A 15577-nucleotide genomic window follows, 5' to 3' on the forward strand; every position below is an offset into this window, starting at 1 on the left:
CTGCTGTAGAGTATAAGTGTACATTCTCAATAAAAATGACTATACCCTTCGTATCATGTGTTGTTAATATTTTATTATAGGAAAAATATTTGAATTTGCAGCTTAAATCTTGTATCCAAGCTATGGTGTTTTTTTTTTAAATATTTGTTGTATTGTAAATTTCATTACAAATATACAAAAATTGGAAATATTCATTTAAAAAAAATCAGTGCACTGTGTACAATAATAACTATGTCGTAAAATAAGTACCTTTCTCGCATTATTACTGCGGTAAATTCATCTTATCATTAATAATAATAATAATTCCATTACTTTGTAGCTCAATTAAATACATTAGTCCAAAAATAATAACAAAAACACTACATTTAACTTGAGTTAATTCATAAAATCATAAAATATTTTCTTAAGTACACAAAAATAATAAAATAAACAATACAATGTACAATGGGGACACGATAATACAAATGTTAATCATTTAATACCTTGGCATGGACAAGCAGGTGGTAAAAAAAAATGGATGGATGGATGGAATTATCATTGTTTTTAATGTCCATCCATCCATCCATTTTCTTCCGCTTGTCCCTTTTGGGATCGCGGGGGGGTGCTGGAGCCTATCTCAGCTGCATTCAGGCGGAAGGCGGTGTACACCTTGGACAAGTCGCCACCTCATCACAGATAGACGGACAAGATTCACACTCACATTCACACACTAGGGCCAATTTAGTGTTGCCAATCAACCTATACACATTATTAAATTTAAAATAAAAACAAATACAACACATCCATTAGACTTAGACTTAGACTTAGACTTAGACCATGGTATCAATATAAAATATAACATATATGTAATATTTACATATTATATATACAGTATATAATATATACTGATATATGATATTATTATATTGTATGATATTTTTCTATAATATATACATTGCAGTATATTTTGAGGCATAGTTGTAGTTTTGAAATACTGGCTGCCTTTTTGGAATGTGTTGATTTAAAGGCCTACTGAAACCCACTACTACCGACCACGCAGTCTGATAGTTTATATATCAATGATGAAATATTAACATTGCAACACGGTTTAGTTTACTAAATTGCAATTTAAAATTTTTCGCCGAAATATCCGGCTGAAACGTCTCGCTATGATGACGCGTGTGCGTGACGTCATGGATTGTTGGGGACATTTTGTCCCAGCATCGTTCCCAGCTATTAGTTCGTCTGTTTTCATCGGGGAAATTCCACAGTATTCTGGACATCTGTGTTGCTGAATTTATTGCAATTTGTTCAATGGACAATGGAGACATCAAAGAAGAAAGCTGTAGGTTGGAAGCGATGTATTGCGGCTGGCTTTAGCAACTCAAACACAGCTGGTGTTTCATTGTTTACATTCCCGAAATATGACAGTCAAGCTTTACTATGGAACAGAGATGTCAAGCGAACACGGTTGGATTGGACCACACACACAAAGTACAGTGTATTATGCAGCGATCATTTCGAAAGATCGTGTTTCGAAGAGGGTCCCTTGTGAAGGGCAGAGATGGGCATCACCAACCACCCGTCGACTGGTGCTGAAGAAAGGTCTCCCGTCCAAAGGCAAAACCCAGTAACTCAATGTTGGTCAAATCTGAGCTGATAATAATTTTGGAGTTCCTAGGTGATATGCTTTACATTAGTGTATGCGATATTGTAATTTTTTTCCGTAAGTAAGCTGTTATACGCGCATCGCAGGACCTAGCAACTACCACATAACCGCGTAGATACAACAGAAAAACCTAGTATCTCAAGGGACCAATCGGAGCTTCTTTGTCAGTCCTTAATGAGACATTTGCACGAATGGGGGCCGACGGTCAACCTGATTATGTGATATTATGGCACCAGGGGATATTTGGAAGATTGGCCCAGGACGTTGCAAGCACCTTCATTAAATGTATTGTTCTTGATTCTTACCCTTGCATACTCTTTTGGGCAGATAACTGTGGAGGTCAAAATAAAAACTGGACGCTGTACACGGCTCTTGCCCAATGTGCAAACGCAGAATGGGGCCCACCCGAGATTGTGATCAAATATCTGGAGAAAGGGCAGACGTTCATGAGAGCAGATTCAATCCATGGCTCAATCGGCAACAAAATGAAAGCTCAAGAAAACATCTATACGTTTGATGACTTTGTAGATCTTTGTAAGACAACATCAAGATAGATTGAATTTCCTTTGTTTTCTCAAAATCAGCTAGAAGTGAGTTACTATGTTTTGCCTTTGGACGGGAGAGGTGCGGGGCCGACCTTCAGGTTGTACAGGAACGACCATATAATATCACTAAAACACTAGTAACACAATAAGCAGATAAGGGATTTTCCAGAATTATCCTAGTAAATGTGTCTCATTACATCTGAATCGCTCCCATTGCCCTCGTTTTTTTTTTCTTGTCCTTAACTCTCACTTTCCTCATCCACAAATCTTTCATCCTCGCTCAAGTTAAAGGGGAAATTGTCGCTTTCTCGGTCCGAATCGCTCTCGCTGCTGGTGGCCATGATTGTAAACAATGTGCGGATTTGAGGAGCTCCACAACCCATGACATCACGCGCATATCGTCTGCTACTTCCGGTAAAGGCAAGGCTTTTTTATTAGCGACCAAAAGTTGCAAACTTTATTGTGAATGTTCTCTACTAAATCCTTTCAGCCAAAATATGGCATTATTGCGAAATGATCAAGTATGACATATAAAATGGACCTGCTATCCCCGTTTAAATAAACTGAAATGAGACTTTCTTATTTAAACGGGGATAGCAGGTCCATTCTATGTGTCATACTTGATCATTTCGCGATATTGCCATATTTTGGCTGAAAGGATTTAGTAGAGAACATCCACGATAAAGTTCGCAACTTTCGGTGCTAAGAGAAAAGCCTTGCCTCTACCGGAAGTCGCAGACGATGACGTCACATGTTGATGGCTCCTCACATATTCACATTGATTTTAATGGGAGCCTCCAACAAAAACAGCTATTCAGACCGAGAAAACGACAATTTCCCCATTAGTTTGAGGAAGGATGAAAGATTCGTGTTTGAGGATATTGATAGTGACGGACTAGAAAAAAAAAAAACAAGTTAGAAAAAAAAAACGTGATTGCATTGGGACGGATTCTGATGTTTTTAGACACATTTACTAGGATAATTCTGGCTAAATCCTTATCTTTCTATTGTGTTGCTAGTGTTTTAGTGAGTTTAACAGTACCTGATAGTCGGAGGTGTGTGTCCACGGGTGTGTTGAGGCCAGTGTCTCAGGGAAGTCGACGGCAGCTTTATGGGCGGCACAAGCTCTGCTGAAGCGACTTTTTACCACAATTTTCTCACTGAAACCTGCTGCTTGACATTCGGTTGGGATCCATGTTCGCTGTGATCCATAGTAAAGTTTCACCTCTGTGAATTTTAAACAAGGAATCACCATGTGTTTGTGTGGCTAAAGGCTAAAGCTTCCCAACTCCATCTTTCTACTTTGACTTCTCCAATATTAATTGAACACATTGCCAAGGATTCAGCAACACAGATCTCCAAAATACTGTGTAATTATATGGTTAAAGCAGACGACTTTTAGCTGTGTGTGTGCGCAGCGCTCATATTACGTGACGTTTTCAAGAAAAAACTCCCGGGAAATTTAAAATTGCAATTTAGTAAACTAAAAAGGCCGTATTGGCATGTGTTGCAATGTTAATATTTCATAATTGATATATAAACTATCTGACTGCGTAGGTGGGTAGTAGTGGGTTTCAGTAGGCCTTTAATCTGCTTCTATGAATAAAATAACCTCACGATGGCAGTAGAGATCTGCTGCCTTTTTAGCCAAAAAAAAAAAAAAAAAAAAGTGTGTGCACATGGCCTGTCTAACCACTTGCAGGCTGCATCAGGGAGAGGAGAACACTGTAGGTTATTGGGCGTGAAGGTCAAGCTTGCAACACTATGACACTAGCTTGGATTATTTATATTTTTTGATGACGTCATCTTCATATGTTTATATGACGATACTTAAAAGCTGCTTTTTGCTTTTTTTGTGAATGGAAAAGATGAAAATGATGACATGCCCTTGGAAAGATATTTATGAATGGCCCTTTCCTCGTTGGGGAATAAATTCCTTTCATACATTTGACGTCAACAAACCAAATTGTCATTCCCAAATTTTTTTATTTTTTTTTAAAGACGATATAATTGATTGCACCGTGCTGCAGCATCTTCACCTAAACGTCAAAACTAATGCGATATGATGTGCGGTGGCGGCCGGGGTTGACGTCATCACCATGACGCGCTCTGATTGGCTTTGTGGAGGAAAGGGGGCGGGGCCGAGTGCCATTGAGTAAATTTCTAGAAGGGGGCGTGTCCCGTTGGCCCAGCAAATACACGCCTCCAGGATAAAAAGTCCTCACAAGTGTTGGCGAACAGCAGACGACGCCAGCGGACTTAAGAAGCTCCTTTTTTCTGTCATTTAGTGCTTCATTTTCCCCGTTTAAACGTCAGTTTGGACGCTTTTTGAGAAGAAAAGGAAAGCCAAAGTCGAAACCCAACCTTAACTCTTACCACCTAATTAGCCGAATTGACAGCAGGTGTGATTCATGAATATTTCCTCGGACTAATCAGGTGAGTTCTTTCGTATTGTTTCTTTCATTCAATATGCTTATAAAAGTGGACTTTTTTTTTTTAGTGTGTTTGAGATAACCGTCAAATAAACCAACAACAGGTAAGATGCAATGAATGCAGGAACATTTGTTAATTAACCCCAATATGGCTGCCTTACGGTAAAACTAGCTTGAATTGTGTCTTTGAAGATAGATACATTTCAAAGGGCCACCTTGTTTGTAATGCACCTTGTTCCAGGGAAACATTTTAACTTCCTTCCAGGACCTTGCTGTGTAATGCTGCAGGTGCATTGCATTTTGGATGAGGGAAGATGATGCTGCCATCCTCCTTTAAAGGTCTACTGAAACCCACTACTACCGACCACGCAGTCTGATAGTTTATATATCAATGATGACGTATTAACATTGCAACACATGCCAATACGGCCCTTTTTAGTTTACTAAATTACAATTTTAAATTTCCCGCTGAGTTTCTTGTTGAAAATGTCGCGGAATGATGACTTGTACGTGTGATGTCACGGACTGTTAGGAAAAATTAGCGCAGCACCACACACGGCTAGAAGTTGTCTCTTTTCATCGCGCAATTAAACCGTATTCTGGAAATCTGTGTTGCTGAATCTTTTGCAATTTGTTCAATTAAGTCAAAGTAGAAAGATGGAGGTGGGAAGCTTGAGCCTTTAGCCACACACAGTGTTTCATTGTTTAAAATTCCCGGAGGTGAAGCTTTACTATGGATCAGAGCGGTCAAGCGAACATGGTTCCCGAACACTTGTCAACCGGCAGGTTTCGGTAATAAAATTGTGGTAAAAAGTCGCCTTTTAACTGAGATCAGCTGAGCTTCCGCTGTCCATGCAGCTGTCGTCAACTTCCCTAAGAGACTAGCCTCAAGACACCCGTAGACACACCCCTCCGACTATCAGGTACTATTTAATCAATCAATCAATGTTTACTTATATAGCCCTAAATCACTAGTGTCTCAAAGGGCCGGACAAACCACTACGACATCCTCGGTAGGCCCACATAAGGGCAAGGAAAACTCACACCCAGTGGGACGTCGGTGACAATGATGACTATGAGAACCTTGGAGAGGAGGAAAACAATGGATGTCGAGCGGGTCTAACATGATACTGTGAAAGTTCAATCCATAATGGATCCAACACAGTCACGAGAGTCCAGTCCAAAGCGGATCCAACACAGCAGCGAGAGTCCCGTTCACAGCGGAGCCAGCAGGAAACCATCCCAAGCGGAGGCGGATCAGCAGCGCAGAGATGTCCCCAGCTGATACACAGGCAAGCAGTACATGGCCACCGGATCGGACCGGAACCCCTCCACAAGAGAGAGTGGGACATACAACACTGCAAAACAATAGAAAGATAAGAGATTTCCCAGAATTATCCTCGTAAATGTGACTAAAAAAATCTGAATCCGTCCCAATACAATCGCCTTTTTAATTTAATTTTTTTTTTCCTAGTCTTTTGCTATCAATATCATCATCCACAAAATCTTTCATCCTCGCTCAAATTAATGGGGAAATTGTCGTTTTCTCGGTCCAAATAGCTCTTGTTGCTGGTGGCTCCCATTAAAAACAACGTGAGGACGTGAGGAGCCCTCACCCTTGTGCTGTCATTGTCTGCTACTTCCGGTAAAGGCAAAGCTTTTTTATCAGCACTAAAAGTTGCGAACTTTATCGTCAATGTTCTCTACTAAATCCTTTCAGCAAAAATATGGCAATATCGAGAAATGATCAAGTATGACACATAGAATGGACCTACTGAAATGAGAGATTCTTATTCAAACAGGGATAGCAGGTCCATTCTATGTGTCATACTTGATCATTTCGCGATATTGCCATATTTTTGCTGAAAGAATTTAGTAGAGAACATCCACGATAAAGTTTGCAACTTTTGGTCGCTAATAAAAAAGCCTTGCCTGTACCGGAAGTAGCAGACGATGTGCGCGTGACGTCACCGGTTGTGGAGCTCCTCACATTGTTTACAATCATGGCCACCAGCAGCGAGAGCGATTCGGACAGAGAAAGTGACGATTTCCCCATTAATTTGAGCAAGGATGTAAGATTCGTGGATGAGGATAGTGAGAGTGAAGGACTAGAAAACAAAACACAAAAAAGGCGAGCGCAGTTGGAGCGATTCAGATATTAAATGGATTGTACTTGTACAGCGCTTTTCTACCTTCAAGGTACTCAAAGCACTTTGACACTACTTCCACATTTACCCATTCACACACACATTCACACACTGATGGAGGGAGTTGCCATCCAAGGCGCTAACCAGCACCCATCAGGAGCAAGGGTGAAGTGTCTTGCTCAGGACACAACGGATGTGGCGAGGTTGGTACTGGGTGGGGATTGAACCAGGGACCCTCGTGTTGCGCACGGCCACTCTTCCACTGCGCTACATCGTCCCTATTTTACCTATATTAGACACATTTACTAGGATAATTCTGGAAAATCCCTTATCTGCTTATTGTGTTACTAGTGTTTTAGTGAGATTATATGGTACCTAAAAGTCGGAGGGGTGTGGTGACCGCCAGTGTCTCCGGTGGGAGGAGGTAATAGTCCGCAGTTGCTGGAGGGCGCAAGCTCCGCTCATGTCTACGGTAAGAGCTGATTTATTAGCACAATTTTCTCACCCAAACCTGCCGGTTGACATGTGGTCGGGATCCATGTTCGCTTGACAGCTCTGTTCCATAGTAAAGCTTCACCTTCGGGAAAGTAAACAAGGAAACACCAGCTGTGTTTGTGTTGCTAAAGTCAGCTGCAATACACCGCTTCCCACCTAAGTCTTTCTTCTTTGTAGTCTCCATTATTAATTGAACAAATTGCAAAAGCTTCAGCAACACAGATGTACAGAATACTGTGTAATTATGCGAATAAAACAGACTACTTATAGCTTGTATCGGGCTGTAAGAACATGTCCACTACCACCGGTGACGTCACGTGCACGCGTCATCATTCCGCGACGTTTTCAACAGGATATTTCGCGGGAAATTTAAAATTGCAATTTAGTAAACTAAACCGGCCGTATTGCAATGTTAATATTTCATCATTGATATATAAACTATCAGACTGCGTGGTCTGTAGTAGTGGGTTTCAGTAGGCCTTTAATGGCAATTTTTGCCCATTAACTTCTCTCTTCCACTTCCACTACCTTAATTCATCTTGACATGAAAGTGGATGTTTATTTTGAGATTTTGTGTCTATGTGGTGAACATCCTTCCTGAGAGAGGATGTGTAAGTAGTTTTTTTGTTTTTGGAAAGGTACTTTTTTTTTTTTTGCATGCCTATTCTGCTTCCAGGAAGTTTTGCTATACTGTAAACACACTTGTTTTGTTTGAGCTGTCGGTTTGTGGGTTATGTTTCGTTCCATCTTGTAAAACCATAAACCGACTGAGTTAAAGACTGCCTGCATGTTGCATCTTTAATGTGGGCACCGGAAGCTCCCTTTTTGTTTGCATACACACTTGATATCATACAATGTTTCAACATTCTAACATTTGCAAGTTTGCCATCCATAAGGTAGCCTTGTTCAACTGTCGGCCTCCCGAGCTCAGTTTAAAGCATTGGACTTTAACACATTAGTGTTTTTAAGAATTCATGGCTGAACTTGCAGCAGTTTTTGGCAGAACCTTGCATTGACACCAAAATCTCCTAAAGGCCAGCGTCCACTGCAGTGGACACTTGTAATTTGCTTAACAGGGCTATTTTCATATGTGTGTAACTTTAACAAAAGACATGGAGCAAAAGCAGAGGATGCTGTATAAAAATAAGAATTGTGGAAAAAGTCTGGCCCCCTGGTCTTGGCTTTTTGGGAATGCGGCTCCTAGAACAATTTAGTTGAATTGTCCTGCACCTTGGGATAGGTTGATTGGCAACACTAAATTGGCCCTAATGTGTGAATTTGAGTCTGAATGTTGTCTATCTGTGTTGGCCCTGCGATGAGGTGGCGACTTGTCCAGAGTGTACCCTGCCTTCCGCCCGATTGTAGCTGAGATAGGCGCCAAAGCCCCCCGCTACCTCAAAGGGAATAAGCGGTAGAAAATAGATGGATGGACGGATGTCCTGCCCTACTGGGTCTGTAATTTTGATACTCATTTGTTGTTTGACAGTGTGCAGCTCAAAATCAGGATTTTTATACACTTTATATCCAATAAGATGTCTGATGTAGTGTAATATTGAGTGGGACATGAAAAAGTCTAACGTGCAGACTGGCTAAATTGTTGGTAGTTTTTCCGGCGCCATTTTAAGGTCTTTAGAGTTGCGTTGTATAGACAATATACATTTTGTCCCACGATAAGTTCTTAATGCTATTAATGACTTGGTGCATTTGCAAACAGCTAAAATTAGGCTCAAAGCAAACTATAAACTGCGACCCAAGAACATAAAACAATTCTTAACAAATGGAGAAATATAACCTTAGAGTAAATTTTAACAAACTTTTGCATGCACATGCAACACTTAAAAACTTTGGCATGTCAGTATGTAGAATCAAATGATGGCATGCAATTAAGTCAATGTACTGATATGATCGACCCACTTGAAGAGGCTGTTCAAAGTACAAAAAATAAGAATTTTGATGAACTTGAACTTTTTTTTTGTATTTAAAATTAATTGATGCAAATTGTTACAAAATTTGACCATATGTCAATTGCAAAAGGGGTAGGATAATTTTTGCTTCTGATTATTTTTCGGAAATGTAAATGAGAACATGTAAATTATGATGTATCATATTGTAAGTATGCATGTTCAAAAATAAACTTATACTATAACCATATCGTGATAATGCGTGCGGAAGTATTCAGCGCAGCGGAGCAATCGCCTTTGCTTGAGGCTAACATCCCTCCAAAGTGTAAACTTCAAAGCCACTTAAGTCTCCAATCCTAGTACATTTTTTTACATGCACGAGGAATAGCTAAGCATGCTATGTAAACCGAGGTGAGTGGATCGATACAAATATTGACAGTAACATTGCAAATATGTTATATACTCCAGTGATATCAGTATTTTTTATTTTTTTATATATATTTTAGAAACTTGGGAAATAAGCCTCTGGACACAGGAACACTAAGGATAAAAAAAACAATTAAAATCAGAGCCTCTAGTAGTTTTTGCTTTTTGACTATTTTGCTGAAAATATTGTATGTAATAGAGAATAAGGAAATTATTTGAAAATGTATTTTGTTACTTTGCCATCCTTTTATTATTCTTCCATTCATCCATTTCTACTTTTTGTCCCCTTTCTGTTCCAACAAAATGTAACCACATATTACCAAGTAGATGAATAATTGCTTAACATAATTATACAACGGGAAATTTTGCAATTTGATACCCCACATGTCAGCAAGCGAATTAGAAGACTTTTGAACCCGTCACAAAATAATTCATTTATTATTTATGTGCTCAAAATATCTGTCTGTCAATACCTCATGTGTAGCAAAGCCTTATGTTGAAGTGGTCGTGTACACAGGGCAGGCTCATTGATGCAGGACCAGGTCAGAGGCAGCATCATGTCTTGAAAAGCGACCAGGCAAACGAGTGAGGAGAGTTTTGGGCACTTAATGCTGTTAAAATATCATTATAAATCTATTGTTTTGGCGCCACATAGTCTAACAAAGGCCTACAAAATGGTCAGTGTCTCATCTGTCCTGACTGATCAGTACAATGTCTAAAAGTAAGTTTTTATTATTGTGATAAATGAGCCATGATGTTTTTGCATGAACTAACTTAACCAAGTTTTAGTCAAAGCCACATTACAATTACCCCATATAGGCTTAGATTGATGACGCATGTACTCGTAAAAGGCCCAAACTGATTTATAGTCCTCTGATACTTCAATGACATCTTACTCTAAGCTGCCAGGTGTCTTAAAACTGGTTGACCGACGTACCTGTAGATTAAAGTAAAGCTGGTGTAGCATGTGTTGAAAGACTAGACGAGAGCTTTAATCAATGACTTGACCTTAATATGCCTCGAAAGTCACACAAAAATGTAGTTTGTAACACGAGCAAATCAAGCCAAACACTTGAGTTGAGTGAGCATCAAATAAGTCTGATGAGGACTAGCGATGGGGAAATGAGCGAATGGCACCCTCACTACCTGTATTGACGCTGCGCTGATAATACTGTTGGTGTTTCATCATGGTCACCTTTTGGATTATAAAAGTCACTAGATATGACCTAAAAATAAATACAATTTCCAATGACTGCTGCAATAGGAGCTTTTCTTCCTGGGGTCTAAAAGTTCATAAACTCTTAGGTACATGTACAAAATTAAGGCCAAGATAAATGCTCATGTATTCATAGATGGCAATAGCGTCACATTTGAAATAAAGCTGCCCCACATTAATTATAGATCAGAAAAACAAGTTGCTAGAATACATCAGAGGTGTCCAAAGTTTTCCAGTGATGGACAAACATTAAAAGATGCATTTATTACATTATAGTAAAACAAATACATGCTAAACTATCTGAACAAAACATCCACATCTTAGCTTTGTTAAAGCTGAGTAAATTAATGTAATATATAATTCAACCCCCCTTGGTATCCTTAATTTTTTTTTATTCTCATATATATTTGGGGCGGTATAGCTCGGTTGGTAGAGCGGCCGTGCCAGCAACTTGAGGGTTGCAGGTTCGATCCCCGCTCCCGCCATCCTAGTCAATGCCGTTGTGTCCTTGAGCAAGACACTTTACCCACCTGCTCCCAGTGCCACCCACACGGGTTTAAATGTAACTTAGATATTGGGTTTCACTATGTAAAGCGCTTTGAGTCACTAGAGAAAAAAGTGCTATATAAATATAATTCAATTCACTTCACTATTCCGCTAACTAAAACGTTTTTTGAGGGCTTTAGCGAACACACACTTACCATATCTTGCAAGACATTTTTACACGAGTTCATCATAACCGTACGCAAGAAAATCATCAAAGACCACATACACTACTGAGACGCACAGGTCGTCAGTCATTTTGTTTGTCAGGTCCCATTTTTGGAAATATTTAGGCAAGGTTTTTTTTGTGTTCTAATCTAAAAGGTTGCTGGCCAACAAAATATGAGCTGCTGAGCGGACTGCAAATTGTCCCTTGGTCAGACTTTCAACAACCTAGGATTAATTAATTTTTTTAAAGTTGTCATTTACAGACAATTGTGGGATACTCCTATCTGTTGCATTATTTCTATATATTTTTAACAAATGCTCTGATATATTTAATGTTTGGCGCAACTTGGCCGGATCAGGAGGGAATGGAAAGAAGACGGGGCCAGGGAGTGGGGTGAACAAGACAGACAGCAAAAACACGAGCTACATCAGCAGACATAATATCGTATTTTATGGATTATACGTTGCACTGGCCGAAAATGCATAATAAAGAAGGAAAAAAAAAACATATATACGTCGAACTGCAGTATTAGTTGCATTTTTGGGGGAAATGTATTTGACAAAATGGAACAGCAAGAATAGACATTTGAAAGGCAATTTAAAATAAAGAATAGTGAACAACAAGCTGAATAAGTGTATGTTATATGACGCATAAATAACCAACTGAGAAGGTGCCTGGTATGTTAACGTAACATATTATGGTAAGAGTCATTCAAATAACTATAACATACAGAACATGCTATATAATTACCAAACAATCTGTCACTCCTAATCGATAAATCCCATGAAATCTTCTTCCTCGATGTCTCTTCTAAACAACTCTGCCAACTCCAAAGGTATGCGCCGCTTCCTCTTGTCGTTTTCTGCTGCATATTTCACTACGTTCAGCTTGTAATCTGCAGTACATTATTTCCCTTTCGGTGCCATTTTTGTTCAACCCCTCTGTTTTTATAAGTTACCACCAACGTTGAAATGATTCATTTTAATAGCTACGGCAGTAGCAAATAGCAGTTAGCATCCCATGACCTACAGTGCACTTCTGCCATGACCCTCCCCCGCCGAATTCTTATTGGTTGACGTGTGTATGACAATTGCTGACGTGTGTGTGACGATTGCTGACATTTGCTTAGTCTCTTCCGCGAATGAGATAAATATTTGATATTGTACGGTAATTGTAGCTGAGATAGGCGCCAGCGCCCCCCGCGACCCCGAAAGGGAATAAGCGGTAGAAAATGGATGGATGAATGTACGGTAATGTGTTAATTTCACACAAGTCGCTCCGGAGTATATGTCGCACCCCCAGTCAAACAATGAAAAAAAACTGCGACTTATAATCCGAAAAATACGGTAGATACTATTTATAAACAAAAATATTGGTTAAGGAAACGGTAATATCACCATTGCACTATAATTAAAACATTGGCTGTAATGTTAACACATCTGCTATTTTAGGGCTACGATTAGTCAACACTGTCTACATATGTTGAGGACAAACAATATTGTTGACATTTGCTAACAAATGTGGACAAAAATATTTGTTGACTTTTGTTAAGAAATTGTGTTTGACAGCAAATGTTGTCGACGACAAATATATTTGTCGTCGACGTGAAGTCATCACTCGTACTTTTCCCGGCCGGAAGTGGGTCACTTGCAAACATAGACAGTGATGAGATGTAAAGTTTGAGGATATTTCCTCCTATTCTTGTTAACATGAATATCTTGCTCATTTTGCAAAGCGGACCTTGTTTTTATGGCAGTAGATCTGATACGCGAGCATTTAAAGCGGAGAAATGTCTGACCTTTTGGAGGGAGGATGCGGACGCAGTCTCTGTGAGAGTGTTAGTGTATACCTTGCCAGCTATTTAACAAGTATGAAACAAAGTTGTGTGAAAAAATAACTCATTTTAGCTTAAGTCAGGCAGCTAAACTTTGTCTACATCAGGGGCGCTCACACTTTTTCTGCAGGCGAGCTACTTTTCAATTGACAAAGTCGAGGAGATCTACCTCATTCCTATTTATAATTTATATTTATGTATTTATGAAAGAGACATTTTTGTTAAGTTAATGGTGTTTAATGATAATACAAGCGTGTTTAACACAGTTTCCTTTCTTTCATGAAGACAAGAATATAAGTTGGTGTATTTGATTCTGATGACTTGCATTGATTGGAATTAGACAGTGCTGCTGATAACGTCCGCATTTTCAAATGGAGGAAAAAAAAAAAAGTCCTCCTTTCTGTCCAATACCACATGAAAGTGGTTTGATTTGGCATCTCATTTGTCCAACTTGCATACTCGTTTTTAAACACTTTGTTATGAGAGTAGCATATGTGTGTGGTCCTTTAATGTCTGGCAGCAGGTGAGTGACGTCAGTGACTGTGCGGATGGGCAAGCAAGATAGAAAGCGGTCGCTGAGGGCGGGGGAGAAATACATTGGCATCAAACTCCGTAGCTTGCTAGCTTGTGCACGCTAGCTTTCTGAGACTCTTATTTTGTTAGCACAGGCAGGATGAAACAGGTCTTTTATGGTGAAGACAGGAACTGTGCAGTCGGTCTTTAGGGTTTTGACAGTAGGTACGGAGTCTCTAGAAATAAAATGTGTTTCTCTGCGTCCACCCTGTTAGTGATTTTTTTCTTAAATATGAGCTCGCAGCAGCCAGCATCATCTCACAAGATCCTCGGGTGCCGAGAATGTCAAACAACTGACGAAAGTGAAGTCTTGGTATGATTGATGATTGCTCATTTTTATGTCTATTTTTTAATGCCTGGCTTGAGATCGACTGACACACCCTCCGCGATCGACGTAATGGGCACCCCTGGTCTACATCAATTCAAGTATGTTTTAAAGCTGCATCAATTTGTAATGCCGTGAAAAAGGCACTTAATTACGGACCAACACGAGATGAATTGCATCAAATTGTTTTACAGTTTAAAGTTATGCTGTCTGGTCAAATGTTTACAACTATTAGAAATTGTGATAATAAGAGTCCGTCTCATAGAAATAAAAAAGCCAACATAATTGTTCATTTTCAGGTAATATGATCATACACGGTTGCGCTTTCAGGTACAAACAAAACCGCATTCCATAATTACAATCAGTGACCGTTTGACTCTTGCGTTGCACATAATTTTTGGACAGATACTGGATGAGTAAAATGGGGACAAGTCCTTTGACCTGTCCCTTGAAGCTGTTTTTGTCTGCCTGCCTGCTGACCTGTAGCGGATGTATTTCATCCTAACTGGGTTAAGAAGGTAAATGATTTGACCAAGATGTGTGTGACCAGTAATTAGTGACTCCTACAGCTATGACATATTCCATCATTTCAGCCAGCCTACGAGAGAACACTTGTAATAGATGATACTGTGAGGATGTTGTTTTGTACCATTGTCAATTTATTTTCTGAGCATTGTCCTCATTGCCCCCACCCGCCTTTTATGTTTTATTAGGCAGATGTTCTGTTATTCTTAGCCAAGCAGGATGTTTATACAATCCCAGAGTCGAAATATGACTGGCAAGGCACCAGTGTTTATCTTTCTTCCCTCTCCTCAGGTCCTCACTGTCACACTTCCCCGAGCATCCCTCCATCTCCTCTTCCTCCTCTTCATCCTCTGCTGCTTTTTCTGTGCCTGCCTCGCCCTCGTCTGCATCCTGCTCAAGGATGAAATGACATCTTACATGATAAAGCTGGCATGTCTGTCAAGCATACATTATAGTTATTACGGTGGAACCTCATGCCATCCATTACCTTTTTGGGCTATTTAGCTAGTAGGGTTGTGGGAAAAATCGATTCAAATTTGAATCGCGATTCTCATGTTGTGCGATTCAGAATCGATTCTTTTTTTTTTTTTTTTTTAAATAGATTTATATATATATATATTTTTATCAATCCAACAAAACAATACACAATACCATAACAATGCAATCCAATTCCAAAACCAAACCTGACCCAGCAACACTCAGAATTGCAATAAACAGAGCAATTGTGAGGAGACACAAACACGACACAGAACAAACTAAAAGTAGTGAAACAAATATGAATATTATCAACAGTATCAA

The 15577-nt window shown here is 39.5% G+C and overlaps 1 protein-coding gene across 2 annotated transcripts in view; it reads left to right on the plus strand.

Annotated features, from left to right (window-relative positions):
- Positions 1 to 4394: 4394 nt before the first annotated feature.
- LOC133550056 (protein LBH-like) overlaps positions 4395 to 15577 on the plus strand; it is a 34794-nt gene continuing 23611 nt past the window's right edge. Inside the window, exons 1-2 of one of the 2 annotated variants that reach the window (XM_061896079.1) lie at positions 4395 to 4629; positions 4694 to 4729. The gene's annotated coding sequence lies outside the window, so the exon portion shown is untranslated. The remainder of the gene's footprint in view (positions 4630 to 4693; positions 4730 to 15577) is intronic. The other variant, XM_061896078.1, reaches the window with a different exon arrangement.

The sequence above is a fragment of the Nerophis ophidion genome, linkage group LG03 (genome assembly GCF_033978795.1).
Source record: "Nerophis ophidion isolate RoL-2023_Sa linkage group LG03, RoL_Noph_v1.0, whole genome shotgun sequence".
NCBI lineage: Eukaryota > Metazoa > Chordata > Actinopteri > Syngnathiformes > Syngnathidae > Nerophis > Nerophis ophidion.